The 19495-nt window shown below is 40.4% G+C and overlaps 2 protein-coding genes across 5 annotated transcripts in view; one reads left to right on the top strand and one right to left on the bottom strand.

Annotated features, from left to right (window-relative positions):
• Positions 1-19495, bottom strand: part of LOC113650187 (B-cell receptor CD22-like) — a 1781460-nt gene that overhangs the window by 825109 nt on the left and 936856 nt on the right. The window lies entirely within an intron of this gene.
• The window catches only part of LOC113663360 (antigen WC1.1-like), an 870979-nt gene that overhangs the window by 530607 nt on the left and 320877 nt on the right, over positions 1-19495 (top strand). The window lies entirely within an intron of this gene.

Here is a 19495-nt window from a genome sequence, read left to right on the forward strand (position 1 = left end):
TCCAATACATTGTGGTTTCTATAGTAACAGCTCATTCACAGGAACTTAAATTCACATGAATGTATATTAAAACTCTGTGTGTTCATCAACATGAAGTTTTCTGTAAGGAAATTATTTATTATTGTTTTACAGATTTTTTAAAAACACTGCTTCATCACACCACCCTGTAACTCAGTATTTTATTGTAACACCAACACACACAGTGGTTCATTACTTATTCATTTATTTGTTCATTAGACAATCCAGAAGATTATGATGATGTTATCACTGAGGAACAGGATGTAGGAGAGACAGAAGGTGAGCGACTTCCTGTTTATTCTCTAATGTACATAAGTTCACAGGCAGCAGAGTAAAAGATTAAATTATATATGATTATATTATATATGGTATATAATAAATATCAACTTTCAGATCAGTTTTAGGACAAATATAACAGAACATGTATTTATTAAAGAGTTTAGATTAGACCTACTGTAAATATTATCTATGATACAGAACATAAACATCAGATCACTGTTTTTATAACAAATAAACTGATGTGATAAATGTCCTCTATTCTCTTCATTTATGGATTAAATATCAGAGAAATCCTACATAGTGCATCGTTTATGTATTATAAGTTGTTACAAAACAATTACTGTATTAATACAATATAAAGGATGTATTAAAGGAGTAAATGTGTTTATTTTACAGAATATGATGACGTGGAGGAGAAATCTCAGAAGGACAGGGACCATGTGACTGAGACACGTCTCCAAAGGCCTTTTCTCAGGAAATTACATTTCAACTTTTCTAAACACAAAAAATGACTTTATTATACTTCTAATAATTTCATTCATTTTGAACCATGTTCATTTTCTCACCTTGTTATTATTAGATAATTAGGGAGAGTTAAATCACCTCCATTATTACTTAACAAATGTTTCCAGCTTTCCTTTTACAACACATTTAGTGCTATAAGTCATAGTGAGCTTAAATATCACTGACACACCACACCTCATTTATCACGTTAATCCATCAAAATCACTTATGTTTATTTAACTATTAAATATTTTATTTCACATACACATTTATATACATATACAGTTTGCAGTTAAATTAAAATCCAGCCTATATTAAGTGCATAGAAATAAACTGAACATTAAATAAAAAATTAAAAATAAGTCAATATATAATGAATAGACATTAAATAACTAAAATGATGTTTGCAATTATGTTACATGTAGTCAGAGTAAAGAATGTGTAAACAGTGTGGAATGTACCATATGTGCAGGTGTGTTACATGTAGTAAGAGTAAAGTGCAGTGTGCAGAATGTCAGATTGGAAGGTTGTGAGTTCAAATCCCAGGATCACTAAGCTGTCACTGAGTGCCATGAATGTAAATGTAAGGTGTGTTACATGTAGTAAAGAATATCAGTGAAGTATTTGTGAAGTATTTGCATAATAGTCATCAGGCTATGGAAGTGATTACAGATGTTGAACAGACCTCTTACAGGTCGCCGTGCCATGCACGGCACGGAAGTAGAAGTGACCACTAGGGGATGACCCAGAAACAAGCTTCAATTCAACTTTAAAGCATCAAATCCTCCAAAAACACGAAAAAACCTATTTACCTAGTAAAATTTATACTCTCAATAATTTTTTAAGCCCACACACAAAGCACAATATGATTCACAGCCTTCATACAATTAGAAAAAAATTTTGGACAAAACTGACCTAGGTGGCGCTAGACCGTTTTTTCCCTTACCTTTAGACGCGTCTCTTTCTTCACTGGGGTAATATATTCCAACACAAATAATCCACAAAAATCCACACAGGTCCAAGGAATTGAAATCTCTAAGCCTTTTAATCCAAAACGCTCTGGTCGCGCCGCAAATATTCCGTTAGTGTTCTGAAAACTGGAAACAGAAGTGTGCCATCATCTCGTTTTGCCGCTCTAACTCCTAATTGGGATATTCAAAAATTCAAAGTCTACATCATATTTATAGCCCAGGTCCTAACGAATCAAATAAGCCCTCATTTGAGCCAATCGGTGCTTGTAAGGCAGAGATAGACGGCTGAGAAGCCAATGGTGGCATGACCTAATTTTTGGGAACCCGCCTTTGACTGACAATTACTCCTTCCAATAGCAATGAAATGAGCCGGGACCTATACAGCCGTTTAGCCAATAAGCAGACGATTCCAACAGTATACGACATGCCGTATGTTCTTTGCCTGTGTCTGCGTGAACTGGATGCGCAGAAGAATTCTTGCATAATCCCTGACCTTTTATCCCTCTCACAGCTCAGGGTGTCAAGTTACAGGCCTGTTTTCACACCAGAGTGATAGAGAGAGAGTCTAGGCTTATTTATGGCTTGTCAGACTGAGCCTGCAGCCTTTTATTTCAAAGTTATATAGTAAAGAAGTACACAAAAACGCTGCACCCGACGACCAAGGCCATAGAAAAATATTCATATAAAATCCATTTTTGGGTCTTTTGACTTGAATTTTTTTTTGTTGAAAGCCAAGATATGTGGCTATGACTCTCAGTTGTTGGTTTGTCCCTAACATGTTCCAGAAAAATAAGATTAATCAGTTTATCAGAAAAACAACCCAGGCGGACAGGAAAATCTGCATTCAAACCCCTGTAACTTTGTGCCAGTAAGGCCTAGAATCAATCTGAAACTAGTTTCTGAAACTAAAGAATCTCTTCTTTCAAAACCAGGCACACCCAAAGTATGTGGGAGCTGTACCACTTTATGTTGGACAATGGATATAGGCGGAGGTCCATAAGAGGTTAATGGGGTGGATGGAGTCTTTAATGATTTCAGCAGCTCTGGTACTGCATTGTCTGTTGTAGATGTCATTGAGAGAGGAAAGAACAGACCTAGAGATGTGCTCATTTATACACACCACTCTAAGGGCTTTACAGTCCTGGTTTGTGCTGCGTAAACACTTCACCTTCACCTGCAGTAAAGAATGTTTTCCTCACACATGAATGATAGTAATATAATTTAATACAGATTGAGTGCTGATTACAATAAATATAGTACACTTTTGATGAATTCAGGAATGTGTTGATTAATTTTCTACAACAGCACAGTTCTGGCAATAGTTATGACTGCAACATAAATGATTATATTAATGAAATTTGTCTAAATAAACAATATACAAGCAAATGCAATTTTCCTTTCATACTCAGTAAATATTGTGTATTATGCCTAGTTTTATTCACATTTTTCTTTTTTAATGTATTTTTTCTTAAACAAGTGATTAAATAAACGTTATTTTATAATATAATGTGATGGAGTGGTTTGAGTGAGTGACTCTTGTAGTGAGGAATCTGTGTTCAGTGACATTATAAAACATCTCAGGCAGTTAAAATAAGTAAATATTTATCTGATCAGAAGGATGTGAGTTCAAATCTCAGCAGCACCCTGTGCTCGACCCTAAACCCTCAATAATTATACTGCTTAAAAAAAATCATCTTAATGAATAAATGCCAACACACACAGACACACACACTCTTTGATATTCAGATTCTAAGATACACACAGGTATACAATGTTTAGCAGGACACCCTGTTACTGTCATGGTTTCTATGGACTCCATATAAAAAAAAATTCCCTTTTTCTTTACATTTCTACCTCTTATTATTAGCACAAATGTATGTGACCATATCTGCTTTCAAGAAATTATAAACAGGAAAACAAGAAAAAATATAAAAATACATAATAACTATTCTCTCTCTTTCATTCTCCCTCTCTCTCTCTCTCTCTCTCTCTCTCTCTCTCACTCACACACTTTGTCCTAACTCTTAGATATACATATTTTTTAAATACACACAGGTATAAAGTGTTTAGCTGGACACCCAGTTACTGTCATGGTTTATGTAGACTTGTCCTCCATAACCATGAATGAAATCCCTTGGTTTATTTCTTATACCACAGCTTTCCAAAGATTCTCAGTAAATTTCTCTTGTTCCTGATAATGTTGTGTTTTGTAATGCAGACATTTATAATCATTTGTGTGTTTGTTTGTTTGTTTTGTCTACTGTTGTTTTATTATGGGGTGAGTAGTGGTACTTCAATGCTGTAAGATTTGATGGAGAGCTGGTGGAAGAAGATTTGTTCATTCATGGGTCTGCGTTACTGCATGATATTGATGTGATGTTTGACACTTGGTGTCACTTCCTGTGTTCGGGACATCACTTCCTGTGTTTGAATTGTTTCTCAAGCTAAACAAAAAACTATAAACACTCAGAAAATTTGTTTTAGCAACTTTATTAGCATAAAAGTAGATCATTGTGAATGATCTTCTCAGCTGTCCTCACTGTCCTCTGCAAGGTCTTGCAATCCGAGATGGTGCAGTTCTCACACCAGACAGTGATGCAGCTGCTCAGGATGATCTCAAAGGTCCCTCTGTAGAACATGGTCAGGATGGGGGGGAGGTGGGCTTTCCTCAGTCTTAGTAAGAAGTAGAGATGCTGCTGTGCTAAGAGAGAGAGAGAGAGAGAGAGAGAGAGAGAGAGAGAGAGCGAGAGAGAGAGAGATGAAAACTGTTAGGCACCTTCGATCTGAAGCTAGGACTGTTAAATATAAGATCTCTTGTATCTAAAGCTCTTATGGATAATGAAATGATTACAGATCAGAAGTTTAGTGTTCTGTGTTTAACAGAAACATGGGTCAAAACAAACCAGTTTGTATTACAAGTATTGTAGCTCCAATTAAAAGGAAAGTAATTAGAGAGAAAAAAAGTGCACCTTGGTATAATGACAACACACAAAATTGTAAAACAATCAGCTAGGAAATTAGAACGTAAATGGCCTCAAACTAAATTTTCAGTTTTTCGATTAGCATGGAAGGAAAGCCATGGCTTTTTTAATAGCTACAAAAGATCTCTTAGTGCTGCTAGATCGGTTTCACTTTGATTATAAAATGCTATTACTAACCTATAAAGCACTTAATAGTCACACACCACAATACTGAGAGATCAAAGGGTGCAGGATATTTGGAAGTACCTCAAGTACAAAAGTCTCCAGCAGGTGGCAGAGCTTTTTCTCACAGAGCCCCACAGTTATAGAACAGACTTCCAATTAGTGTTCGGGACTCAGACACAGTCTCAGTGTTTACGTCCAGGATAAAAACACATTTGTTTAGTTTAGATTTTTATGGATAGCTTTTCTCAGGTAAAGGAGCTGATCTGGAGGGTTCATGGTCATAGTGAACTGGGATGCCTGGATGTTGTCTCCTTAACACCATCACAAGTCACTCAGGTTTACAGACTGTGGAGTGGTGGGACACTTTACATCTCATCAAGTCCTCAGGTCTGTCTGCACTTTACACATAATTTACATTGTCCATCACCTGATTACAAGCATACCTAACAATTTTCACCTCTTTTTGTGTGTGTGTACTGATACTGTGTGTGTGTGTGTGTGTGTGCTGATACTGTGTGTGTGGGGGGTGGTGTACTGATACTCACTGTGTGTGTGTGTGTGTGTGTGTGTGTGTGTGTGTGTGTGTGTGTGTGTGTGTGTGTGTGTGTGTGTGTGTGTGTGTCTGACTCCTGTTCACGTGAATGTGCATTAAAATGGTAAATCGCACGCAGGGTAAAATTAATATCACACAAATTTCTACTGCACTGATGCTCCACATTTTATTTTTCTTTATTTTTTTTTATTTTTCACTGGGAATTTTACTGACAAATGTCACTGTTGAGTGTTTTGATATGTCACATGTCCATGTTGTGCAAAGTTTCACGTGACCTTACGTGACCTCACGTGACGTCACAAGAATACCCGGTGTGTTGCCAATACTTTTAGCAAAAAGTGGCTACTGAGGGTTTGGACATTTCATGTCAATACTGCAGTCATTATGGGATTCTACTTATTATACTGCATAGAACAGTACATGCAATTCTTAATGTTGGATGTATTGTGTGTGAGAGAGCTTAGAGGACTTTTTGGAATTCCCTATTCAAGTCTATGGGAAATTCGATCGTCGACTACTGGAAAACAAAAATTCCGTCGGAAATCCAGAATAAAAATTTCGTCCTAAAGAACCTGTCCGAGTTCGGTGTAAATCGCTCGAAAACTTGCCGAGTTATAAACCTCAAAAATTTATAATGGAAGTCTATGGGAAAAAAGGCCACTTTGAGCTTAATAAGCTTATAACGGAAAAAGCCAACATAATAATAATGATACAGCAGTTTCCTAACAGCGCCCTCAGCAGGTCAGTTAAGAGAACAAACACATTTCACTAAACACAAATCTTTGTTTGGAAATTGTGTGTGTGTGCATGCGCGCGCACGTTTGTGTGTGTGTGTGTGTGTGTGTGTGTGTGTTGTCAAAGGGATGTGTAACTGATGTAGTTACAGTGTGTATATCAGTGTGTGTATCTGCTCTGTGCAGCTGTCAGGCATTAGCGCTGTATCTCTCTGACATCAGTGTGTGATGTGGTCGACTCTCATCAGAGTCAGGAGGCGGCACTCTGTTCATCAGTCACACACCTCAGAGACAGGAGGCGGAGCTCTGTTCATCAGTCACACACCACAGAGACACGAGGCGGAGCTCTGTTCATCAGTCACACAACTCACAGACAGGAGGTGGAGCTCTGTTTATCAGTCACACACCACAGAGACAGGAGGTGGAGCTCTGTTCATCAGCTCTGACGTTATTTTGATATATATGGAGAAAGTGAAAGATGCCTCATCTGATTTGTTATTGAGGCTGTGTGATGATTTCCTCTCGTCTTTCTAATAAGGTAACAGTGCGTGTGATTGGCGGCCGTCTCTCTCCCTCTGTCTGTCTCTCTGTCTGTCTCTCTGTAGGGGGCTGAATGAGGGGATACACTTCTCTCAGTCTCTCTGGGCGAGTGGAGGTGAACACATCATGTACAGCGAGGAGGGAGATGGAAATCTGTCTGACTTTAATTCTTCTCTTATCCACACTCACACTCACAGCAGCTGGTAAGTTCACACTGATTATTCACACGAAAACATCACACACTTCTCACTTTAACAGTAGGGACCAGTTTTAATCATGACATGAAGAAAGTTTCCTGGAGTGATTGTAACTTTATAAACAGTGAAAGTGTTTTATCTTTATAGAATATAAAAAGCTGGACATGAGACTACACACATCATCCTCAGGGTTTGTTCTGAGGCCTCACTTATGAAATTAAAGAGAGAGATAGATTTTTATTTATACTCACTTTCTCTCTCTCTCTCTCTCTCTCTCTCTCTCTCTCTCTCTCTCTCTGTCTCTCTCTCAATCTCTCTCTCTTTCAGACAGTGTGAGGTTGGTGAATGGTGGAAGTCGCTGTGCTGGTAGAGTGGAGATTCTTCATGATGAACAGTGGGGAACAGTGTGTCATAATGGCCTTGATATGAGAGAAGCAGCAGTGGTGTGTAGAGAGCTGCACTGTGGGGAGCCTGTAAATGTGCGGTATTTTGCTCACTTTGGACAAGGATCAGGACCAATCTGGATGGAAGATGTGGAGTGCAGAGGAATAGAGTCGACACTGAAGGATTGTGGATCACGTGGGTGGGGAAAAAGTGACTGTGATCATGGTGGGGATGGTGGAGTCACCTGCTCAGGTAAACAGGTTGTAATTGTAAGATTTAAAATATTTCTTAAAAAAATCTTTTAAAAAAAGTCTATGTTTAACTTCTAAAATATACATTTAACAGACTGCACCACGAGCATCTGGTGTAAAGTTCAATTTGATGAACGATGTCTCTGCAGTCAGCTTTAGAGGAACATATTATTATTATTATTATTATTATTATTATTATTATTATTATTATTATTATTATTATTATGTTCCTCTTAACTGATATTTATTTATTTATTTATTTATTTATTTATTTATTTATTTATTTTTACGTTTTCAGTTACACTATAAATTCATGAGTTATTCCTGCTTATAATAGATTATTAATAAAGGTTGTTAAACTTCTGTTGTCTACCAACATCTGCCTATAACATTTACACTTTGCTTTAATTTGATTTAACTGAACCAACAGAGAGCTCTGATTATTACAGGTCAGTTTATTCAAACTCTGGCCATGTTTTCTTTACAGGACGAAACAATTAACACAATGTGAATATTAAGCCAATGATGTTTTTTTTTTATTCAAATCAAAATAACTTCTAATGGCATGTTAAATTACATTATACCCATTTACGTGACATTTACGCCATTTGGTAGATGCCCTTATCCAGAGCGATGTACAAAATGGCTTTTAAGTCTCATTACATTACATTAACTCTGGTTTACTAGGTTACAGACTTAAGATACCATTAAAACAGTTAATTTTTTTTTTAAATACACACACAATAAACAGTGGAAAAAAGTATTTCATGAAGAAGTTTGAAAATAGCCAGTTACTCAGCTGTCCGAACCCATAGGGGAAGTTCATTCCACCACTTGGTTGCCAGAACAGTATAGAGTCTTGTTGAGTACTTACCTCATACCCTGAGAGATGGTGGGACCAGTCGAGCAATACTGGTAGCTCTGAGGGTGTCAGGTGCAGTGCGAGGAGTGATGAGGGCTTTGAGATAAGAAGGAGCTGGTTGTTTTGAATCTGATGCATGCAGCTTCCGGAAGCCAGTGGAGACCCATCATCATCTACTGCTTGAGCGATTGGTCCAGGCAAACCTAAAGAACTGCCTCCCACCCACATTGGGCCCACATCAGTTTCATTACCAACACAATAGGAGCACAGATGATGTAGTCTCCTCAGCGCTGCACTCTGTGCTCACACATCTGGACAATAACAACATATATGCATAAATGCTTTTTGTGGACTTTAGCTCAGCATTTAATACTGTCATCCCTTCCAAGTTAATCAGCAAACTTGGGGATCTTGACATTAACATTTCCCTTTGTCACTGGATTATGGACTTTCTTACCAATAGACCCCAAGATCTCAGGTCAGGCCACATCCGCTCTGCCACCATCCCCCTTAACACAGGTGTACCACAGGGCTGTGTGCTAAGCCTATTTCTCTATTCACCCTTTACTCATGACTGCAGGCCTTTGCATGGATCTAATTCCATAATTAAGTTTGCTGACAACACCACAGTGATTGGCATCATCAACAACAATGTGAGACAGCCAACAAGAAAGAGATACAGCATCTCTTCACATGGTGTTCCGACAAAAACCTGCTCCTTAGCCCTAGAAAAACAAAGGAGCTCATCATGGACTTCAGGAGGGAGAGAAGAGGCACGCATGCCCCCATCCACATCAATGAGTTGCCAGTCGAACTTGTCTCCAGCTTCAAGTTCCTGATGCCAACCTGCATTACTTTGCCTTGTACTTGTAATGACAATAATGTTTAATCTAATCTAATGAGTTGTGTATCATCAGCATAGCAATGGTAAGAAAACCCATGTGAGGAAATAAGTTCACCAAGAAAGTGAGTATACAGGGAGAAAGAAGACTACTACTGAGTACTGAGCCCTGTGGGACATCAGTGGAGAGTCTTGCATGGAGCAGATGACACTCCTCTCCATGTTACCTGACTTGAGGTACCTTCCATTTAGGAAGGAAACCATTCCCATGCTGATCTGCAAATTCCAACACTCCTGAGAGTGGACAGGAGAGTCTTGTGGTTGACTGAATTAAATGCTGCCGAAAGGTCGAGGAGGATGGGGAGAGATGAAGCTTGGCTGATCTAGCAACATGTACTTTCCCAGAGACATCCAAAGGGCTGTCCCTGTCGAATGTGCTGCTTTAAAGCTATACAGGATTGGATATTGAAGGTTCTGTGAAAGATCTACAAGCAGTTTATTATAGACAGTGCATTCAAGAATTTTTGAAAGAAAAGAGAGAAGTGATGCTGGTCTGTAGTTACTGATGTTAGATGGATCCAGAGCAGGTTTTTTTCAGGATGAATTTAATTAAAATTTCCTTGATTAATGCTGACGATTAATGAGTAAATCTACAGAACACAATTCTGGATAATAGGAATTTTCTCTGTTTACATGTTGATGTTCTATTAGGACTGAAAACACTGATCTGATTCTGATTAAATCACACTGTAATAGTTGTGACTCTTGAACACTATTTCTGGAACTTTAATGTACATATCTGTGTTTTAATGTAGAACATGAAGCTGAGAATAGTGATGACACCATTAGAGCTGATCAGAAGACAGTTATACAGACAGGTATGATAATAATGTAACAGAACTGTAATTTTAGTGATGAACACAATCATAAATAACTTCAAAGTGGATTTAATGTCATTGTTTACAAAGAGAACCAAGAACCAGAGTGTGATGATGCTGTTACCATGTCTCCATACACTTCTGTACACATCTCTCTCTCTCTCTCTCTCTCTCTCTCTCTCTCTCTCTCTCTCTCTCTCTCTCTCTCAGACAGTGTGAGGTTGGTGAATGGTGGAAGTCCTTGTTCTGGGAGAGTGGAAGTCCTTTATAATGGACAGTGGGGAACAGTGTGTAGTTCTGCCTGGGATATGAAAGACACTGCAGTGGTGTGTAGAGAGCTGCGCTGTGGGGAGCCTGTAGATATTAGTTATTGGGCTGAGTTTGGAGAAGGATCAGAAGAAATCTGGATATATGATGTGTACTGTAGAGGATCTGAGCTGACTCTGAACAATTGTAGCTCACAAGGGGGACATCACTGTATTCATAATATGGATGCTGGAGTCACTTGTTCAGGTAAACATCTGAATTTATATAAAAAAAAATATCTTAACAATTACTTCCATTGTGGTAATGATTATAATTGTACAAATACATACATTTTAACATAATGTAGATTTTATTTGCATTTTAATGATTTCATTACTACACTGGATAATATAATTATGCCTTGATTAAATTTTGCACAAAAAAAAAACAAAGATCACAGAATGCCGAGACTCACTGCTGGTCCTCACCGGTGCTCTGGGAGAGTGGAAGTGTTTCATGGAGGTTCCTTGTCCACATTGTGTGATGCTGACTTTGACCAGCAGGATGCAGAGGTTGTGTGTCGAGAGCTGGACTGTGGGATTCCTGTGAAGAGTCTGGGATCAGCTTTGTTTGGCCGAGGGGAGGGTCAGGTGTGGACAGAGGAGCTTCAGTGTAGAGGAACCGAATCTGGGATTTACTCCTGTCCATCATCATCTTCACTCAAACATGCAACATGTTCCCATGACAACGAAGTGGCATTAATATGTTCTGGTTAAGTATCGTGATGTAACTTCTGTTTCAATAGTCCACATAGCTGTCAATCAAACTTTAAGGTTCCTGTGTTAATGTTCCTCTTTCACTGAGCTCTTGGCTGTTTGTTCAGGTCACACAGAGGCGCGGCTGGTGAACGGACCGGACTCCTGTTCTGGTTGAGTGGAGCTCCTGTACCTCGGTGTGTGGGGCACAGTTTGTGCTGTAAGCTGGGATATGAGAGCTGCAGATGTTCTGTGTGCACAGCTGGATTGTGGGAGTGCTGTGGCTGTAGTGAAGGTGGACTGGTTTGGGGACGGGAGTGGACACATCTGGGCTGATGTGTTTGATTGTCAGGGGAAGGAGACACACCTATCACAATGTGACGTCTCATCATGGAGTCGAGCTGCATGCTCTCATAAACATGACACTGGAGTCATCTGTAATGGTGAGATATTAACGTCACATACACCAGGTTACTGAATAAAGTTTATGAGATGAGAATAAAATTGCAATATTTAAATGACCTTCTTCTGCTTCAGGATCCTCTGTGGCGCTTCATGAGGGGCGAGTGCGGTTGTCTGGAGGGAGCGAGTGTCAGGGGGAGGTGGAGATTTATTTCAGGCAGGACTGGAGGAGAGTTCTCCTGGACTCGTGGAGTCTGTTTGAGGCATCCGTGCTCTGCAGACAGCTGGGCTGTGTCTCTGTGCTGAACTACCGCTCCTCTACATCCACAACTGAAGACAAACACATGTGTGTAAAAGGTTTCAGCTGCTCTGGGAGTGAAGAACATCTGAGAAACTGCAGCAGTGCACAAGCTGAACCTGTCAACTGCATCTCAGGGGAACAGCTATACATCACTTGCTCAGGTAAACACCCACAAATGAGCAGGTCTGTAGAAAACCAGCAGTTTAAAATGAAGTTTAAGAAACAGATCTCCATCAGTTGAAAAGTAGTTGTTTAGCATATTAATTAAAAATGCAATTAATTTACACTTCATAGCAACAGAACAAAAAAAATGTTTCTGTCAGTCCTGAACTATAACTATTCATATTTACATATTTATCTGCTCTCATGTACTTGTTATGCCACAAGGGAACAAAACTATTAAAATCTGTCTGTGAGCTACTATTATTTACATTAATAATTATATTTTAACTAAAATTTAGATTAATGGTGTTGAGTTTTTTCATATTTGATTAAAGTGTGTGTGTGTGTGTGTGTGTGTGTGTGTGTGTGTGTGTGTGTGTGTGTGTGTGTGTGTGTGTGTAATTATATTTTAACTAAAATTTAGACTAATGGTGTTGAGTTTTTTCATATTTGATTAAAGTGTGTGTGTGTGTGTGTGTGTGTGTGTGTGTGTGTGTGTGTGTGTGTGTGTGTGTGTGTGTGTTTAATAAAGATCCCAACTCCATCAGGCTGGTTGGTTCTGGGGGAGACTGTGCAGGAAGGCTGGAGGTTTTCCACAGCGGCTCGTGGGGGACTGTGTGTGATGACTCGTGGGGTATTGAGGATGCTCAGGTGGTGTGCAGACAGCTGCAGTGTGGAGAGGCCCTCAGTAACCACATACCAGCCTGGTTTGGTCCTGGAACTGGGTCCATATGGCTGAATGAGGTGGAGTGTGAGGGGAACGAGACGTCCCTGTGGAACTGCAGATATCAGCTGTGTGAAGAGGGTGAATGTGGACACCATGAGGACGTAGGAATCGTCTGCTCAGGTACAGTGTGATGACTGACAATAAAATTCAACATGATAATAAGGACTTGTTAATTAATAAAATCCATCTTAAATATATTTTTACATAAAGATAATTTTACACATATTTAACTGTGTGGATAAAACAGGACGTTTTCAAATGAAGTGTAAGTCAGCCTTCTCTCACCAGAGTTTAAAGAGATCCGACTCACGGAGGGCTGTGAGGGGCATCTGGAAGTGTTCTACAATGGAACCTGGGGTAATGTGTGTTACAATCAGATGGCTGATGAGATGGCAAATACGGTGTGTGGAGAGCTGAACTGTGGAAGACGTGGCAGTCTGTCATACACTGAAGCACGAGTAAAATCTGCTCCTAACTGGCTGGATCATGTGAAATGTAGGAAACACGACTCTAATCTGTTGCAGTGTCCATCCTCACCCTGGGGACAGAACAGATGTAATAATCTAATGAAGTTGTTCATATTAACTGCACAGGTAAGAGGACTCTCTCTATATACTAGTTTATACAATGCTGTAGAATTTGTGTAAATATTTCAGCTATAAAATAAGAATGAGAGAAAAATCTGTTTTGTGTGTTTTAATACTGTAGAAAATGGAACGTCTCTATGTTCTCAAGGGACATGCTCGTCATTTCCTCTTCAGAAATACTGCTCAAGTAAGGACAATTAAATCTGTCCCTTTAGTCACAGTTACTGTTTTCACCCAGAAGATCATCGTTTTTATAATAAATAATGATAAAATTTTCAAGATTTCATTTTCATATACATATATATAGTAGCTATAAAAAGATGTTCCTTCACCAGTCTCTCTTTTCTGTCTCTGGAACCTCTCTTCATGAATGTTACATTAATTCTTTACATTTACAATACATTTAATTAATTAATTAATTAATTAATAATGAATCTGAATTAATGTGATGATCAGTGGAACATCACGAACGCTCAGGTGGTGTGCAGACAGCTGGGCTGTGGGTTGGCGCTGAGTGCTGATGATCGGGTTGGTTCTGGTGAAGGGACTTTCTGGCTGAACAGAGTGAAGTGTCGAGGGGATGAGATTCACCTGTGGGACTGTCATCATTCCCTGAAGAATCACACTGACTGCTCTCCTGTTGGAGTCACCTGTGCAGGTCAGAGGGGTGTGCTAACTTTTCAGCTTTCTGTCTCAGTGATAAGACTTGATAACTTTTATTTACAATCTTAGATGTTTGATTGAAATCTCAGACCCTGAACTGTAAACACTGATCAGCATGTCATAAACCTTATTGAGTAACAGTTTATTTTTTTATTGTGAGACAAAGTGTTTTTCTTTCTGTGAATACAGACATATCCACTGTGTCCACTGCTACACCCACCACCACCACCACCACCACCACCACCACCACCAAATCAGGTGTGTATTTGTTTAATATTATATTCATTACTGTTCATTAAGTTCTAAATATTTCTGATCACAGCGTTGTATCAAGATCCTCTTCTGTGTTTTTGACCTCAGTTAGAACCGATCTACACCCTGTGTCACCTGGACCTCCATCCTCCCCTCCACCAGTTCTTTATGTGTTGGGAACTTTGCTCTTCCTGGCCTTAGTGCTTCTGCTGGTACTTTTTTACCAGAACAGAGTGCTCAGGAGAGGTACCACACTTTCACACATTTTATTATATTATTTAAAATCTCATTCTCATATTATCATTCATACTTTAAATATATTTTTATATTTTATTATAGAGTAATTAATATTATTATTATTATTATTAGTATTATTATTATTATTATTATTATTATTATTATTATTATTATTATTATTAGTAGTAGTAGTAGTAGTATTAGTAGTAGTAGTAGTAGTAGTAGTAGTAGCCTTTATTGTCACTGGTCACAGATACCATGAAATTAGCCATCAACCTGTCCATACATACAATACATACAATATGACAAGGTGGGGACAGGACAGGAAGACATGGAGTTGAAAAGAAATACAGCATAACATGAGGGAAGGGAGGAGAAAAAAAAACAACAGACAATGCTCACCGTGATGTTATTCATATTAATTCAATATAGTTAATAGTCCCAGCCTCAATGCTGTGCGCTCTCCCACTGCATCAATCATGACGGGCAGCCTTGGGAGGTTTGGACAGCTGTTACACTTTTCTGATTTTCTCGATAAGTAGGGCAATGCCTAATCCAATCAGCAGAACTCCTGTTATCATGGTTCTGAATAGGTAGATATCTTCAATGTCCTCCACAGAAAGAGCCATCAGACACACGACACGCCACCTCTCCCACACGTCCATCGTATAGCCAGCTGTGAACGTTCCGGAAGGACAGTCAGGTTCCCCCAAACCCAAGCTTCTCGTTGAGAAGATGGTGTCAAATCCATGATGTTTTTTAGTTTGGGGAGCAGTGCGGAGAGAGTCTCTCAAAGTATAAGACAATAGACGAGATGAGAGGAGCAAAGCAGGGAAAGTAAAGGGGAGGGAGAGGGAGAGAAAATGCGACCGCCTTTGTTTTAGAGTATTATTAGAGTATTTTTTAGAGTATTATTATTATTATTATTATTATTATTATTATTATTATTATTATTATTATTATTATTGTTCCCCACTCCTAGTAGTCTCTATGATGAGGCATAAGTCTGAGCCTGAGGCAGTCTATGAGGAGATCAAACACAGACAAATGGCTAGAAGAAGCTTCACACAAAGAGGTGAGTGATATGTGGACTGTTCTACATCACACTTATTGTATTCTATTTAAACTTCTAGCTGAAATTCACTGCATAAAAATGATCAAATCACTCCATACAAAATACACACCTTAATGTAAACTCAGTGATTAGAGCAATATTTTCCCCCAAATCCAGTGTGATTTATTTCTTTATGACAAATAAATAAAAATAAGCTGAATGTGTGTGAGAGGAAATGTGCAGTTAGAGTGTATGTGGTGTAGAGACAGGATTCTGCTGATAAACATCTATTAAAGCTTCTGTTTTAGTGCAGGTGTGTGTGTGTGTGTGTGTGTGTGTGTGTGTGTGTGTGTGTGTGTGTGTGTGTGTGTGTGTGTGTGTGAGAGAGAGAGAGAGAGAGAGAGAGAGAGAGAGAGAGAGAGAGAGAGAGAGAGAGAGAGAGAGAGAGAGAGAGAGAGTGTTTGGGTTTTATGTGTCCATATGCATGTGTGAGTGTCTGCTTTTTTGGACATGTGCATCCCTTCTCTCTCCTTCTGTTTGTGTGTGTGTGTGTGTGTGTGTGTGTGTGTGTAAGGTGGTGATGGTGTGTTTGTTTGGATGTTTATTACAAATAATTAAAAGCCATGCACACTCACAGTTTTGGTCTTTTCAGTCTGCTCTGTGCTCCTGCTAATTCATCTCGCCATTGATCTTGTTTCTGTTCTGCCTGGTTTCTTTTCTGCGTATCCTATGATTCTACTGCCTAGTTTTTGGTTTGGGATTTTTAACTGTTTTTTTTCACCATTTTTGCCTGTTCTGTATTTCCTTGTTTGCCTGTCTTTTGTTGTTGCTGGACTGTTTCTGACCTTGTTTGATTTCTCCTTGTTTGATTTCTGCTTTGCATTGCCCTGTTTGCCTGTTTTTTTTTTTTATTTGATTGGACTGCCTGATTTATTGAACTGTGCCTCCCTTGTGTTAAGCCAGCTGATATTGAAGACTTTTAATTTGAAGTTAGATCTGTGTCTCGCATTTGCCTCCTCGCCTGCCTCCCCTGACAGTACCATCTGGCCTGACATGGACCCAGCAGACACTCGGAGCATGCAGGCTATGATTTGCTCTCTGTCCCAGACTTCTGCCACTCTTGAAAGTCTTCTCCAGGACTTAGATGCTGTAACTCAGGGACTGGTACGTCACCTTGGCATGGCTCCTGCTACCACCTCAGCCATTCTTTGTGAACCTAATCTGCGTCATCCGAGCGTTTGCTTACAAAACAGGACTCTGCACTCTGTGATCTTTGAGCTCTAGCCATCATCCTTCCCATCCTCCCTGCTTTCTGGTAAAGATAAGCCCTCCAACACTTTGGAATGGGAGACTCAGTTAGCTACCTACTATCCATTCCACATCTCCTCCATTGAGCATCGTAAGGTCTTTGACTCCAGTCTCCTCTTTCACCTGACCCTGATCACCGGTATCCTGTCACAGTGCAAGCCATGAGGATTGGCAACCAACACCTGGCTGCCACAGAGAAGGAGATATACCTCACCCAAGATCTTTGCCTGTACTGTTGATAGGTGGGACACTTAGCACTCGCTTGCCTAACTAAGGGGCAGGTTTCATCCCCGATAAGCAATTCAACTAGTGCTGCCTCCAAGCAACTGTTAAAGGCCTATCTGAGAATCAGAGAAAGGAGTCATGAGCTGGCAGTTTTTGTCGACACTGTAGTGGATGCTGAATTTCTGCGTTAAAAATTGGCCCATCAGTTGGGGGTTGAGACCGAGCTCCTGTCAACCCCATACGGGCATTTCACCGCAACAAGCTCCTTCTGGTTTCAGTGGCTGAGAATCATCAAGAGTAGCTGTTGTTCCTGCTAATCCTATCCATTTAGGCCCCCATCATGTTTGCTATCCCCTGACTGGCAAAAACTCAACCTTTACATAGACTGGGCCAGCTACTGAATCCTGTACTGGGGAAGACACTGCTATACCCACTGCCTCAGCTCCCTCTCCAGACCCAGCACTAGTTTCTGGTGTACCCCTACCAACCTCTCTTCTGTCAGACCCAGCACTAGTTTCTGGTGTACCCCTACCAACCTCTCTTCTGTCCCTCTCTTCTGTTTCCCATGATATTGAACAAGTCTTCAGTAAGGCAAGGTGTCTTATCACAATGTCACCCCATGATTGCACTATTGACCTCCTGCCTGGTTCCATGCCCCCACAAGGTCACCTGTACCACCTGACAGTAACTGAGATAGAGACCATGAACAAGTACATCCAGGAGTCTCTCACTACCAGAATCATTTACCCATCCTCTTCCCCAGCTGGAGCCTTTTTTTTCTTTGAAGATAAGAAAGACAAGTCACTCCATCTATGCATAGTTTAATATTGGCTTAACACCATTACAGTCAAGAACCATTAACCCCTACCACTCATGTCCTCAGCCTTTGAACTCTAGAGAGCCACCATTTCACAAGCTGGACCTGAGGAACGCCTACCATCTTTTCCGCATCGGCGAGCGAGATGAATGGAAAGCAACATTCAACACCCCCTCTGGTCACTTCGAGTACCTGGTTATGCCACTCCTCAAAGACATTCTCATGGACGTGCTTAACCAGTATGTCTTTGTCTAAGTAGATGACACATTAACCTTTTTCTGTTTCCTGAAGAAACGTGTCAACCATGTCCACTCCATGCTCCAGCGCCTGCTCCAGAACCATCTGTACATGAAGGCTAAGAACTGTGAGATCTATGTCTCCAGAACTTCCTTCCAGGGTTTCATGCTATTGGCCAGTAGCGTGCAGATGGACCCCGATCAGATAAAGGCAGTGATGGACTGGCCATGTCCCGAATCCCTCAAACAACTACAGCAATTTCTGGGATTTGCCAATTTTTATCAGAGGTGCATAGTGCCATTGCTGCCTCCTTATATCAGCTCACCTCCACCCTGTGAACCTTTGTCTGGAACTGTTTACCTCTGCTCCAATCCTGACCCTGCTGGACCCTGCCTGCGAGTTTATTGTGGAGGTGGTTACTTCTTACCTGGGCATTGGGGCCGTCCTATCACAGAGAGACCCCAAAAACAGCAATGGAAAAACAAAGCACTCCACCCCTGCGCTTTCTACTCATGGCATCTCAGAAGAACAATGCTGTTAGTGAGCACGGAATTCTGGCCATCAACTTCACCAAGGAAGAGCGGTACCACTGGCTGGAGTACACCGATAAACCTTTTCTTGTTTTGACTGACCCTAAGAACCTTAAATACCTTTAGACAGCTAGGAGGCTAATCCCTATACAAGCTCAATGCATCCTCTTCTTCGGGCAAATTAACTTCACCCTGTCCTACTGCCCAGGGTCAAAGAATGCCAAGCCATCATTTAAGAAGTATGTCTGGGATTTGTGTCAGCCTGTCTGGCCTGCACTCAGCATAAGATACCAAGAGCCACTCCAGCTGGCATTCTCCACTCTAACTATGTACCTAAGCATCCTTGGTCTCATATATAAATGGACTTTGTTATGGGTCTACTCCTGTCAGCTAGGCACACCACCATCCTCTCTGTTGTTGACAGATTCTCCAAAATGGCTCACTTCATCGCCATGCCCAAGTTGACATAGAGCCAATGAAACTGCTCTGCTCATGCTCCAGCACATCTTTTGACCTGCATGGCCTCCCACACAACATTGTCTCTGACTGAGGCCCACAGTTTACCTCTAGGGGATCACCATCAGCTTTGCATCTTCTGTGATGAGGAACCTGGTTCCTAGTCCTCCAGTCTTGTGTGGGAAGAATATGCCCACAAGTCCCTGCCATCATCTGCCATGGGTCTCTCTCTCTTCAGAGCTACCTACGGTTACTAGCCTCTGCTGTTTTCTAACCAAGAACTAGGGGCCTCTTTCCCCTCCACCCTTGCCTTGGTCAAGTGTTTCGATGTGTCTGGAGAAAAGCTTGTATGGTCCTACTCAAGTCTGCAAGGAGCTA

The sequence above is a fragment of the Tachysurus fulvidraco genome, chromosome 19 (genome assembly GCF_022655615.1).
Source record: "Tachysurus fulvidraco isolate hzauxx_2018 chromosome 19, HZAU_PFXX_2.0, whole genome shotgun sequence".
NCBI lineage: Eukaryota > Metazoa > Chordata > Actinopteri > Siluriformes > Bagridae > Tachysurus > Tachysurus fulvidraco.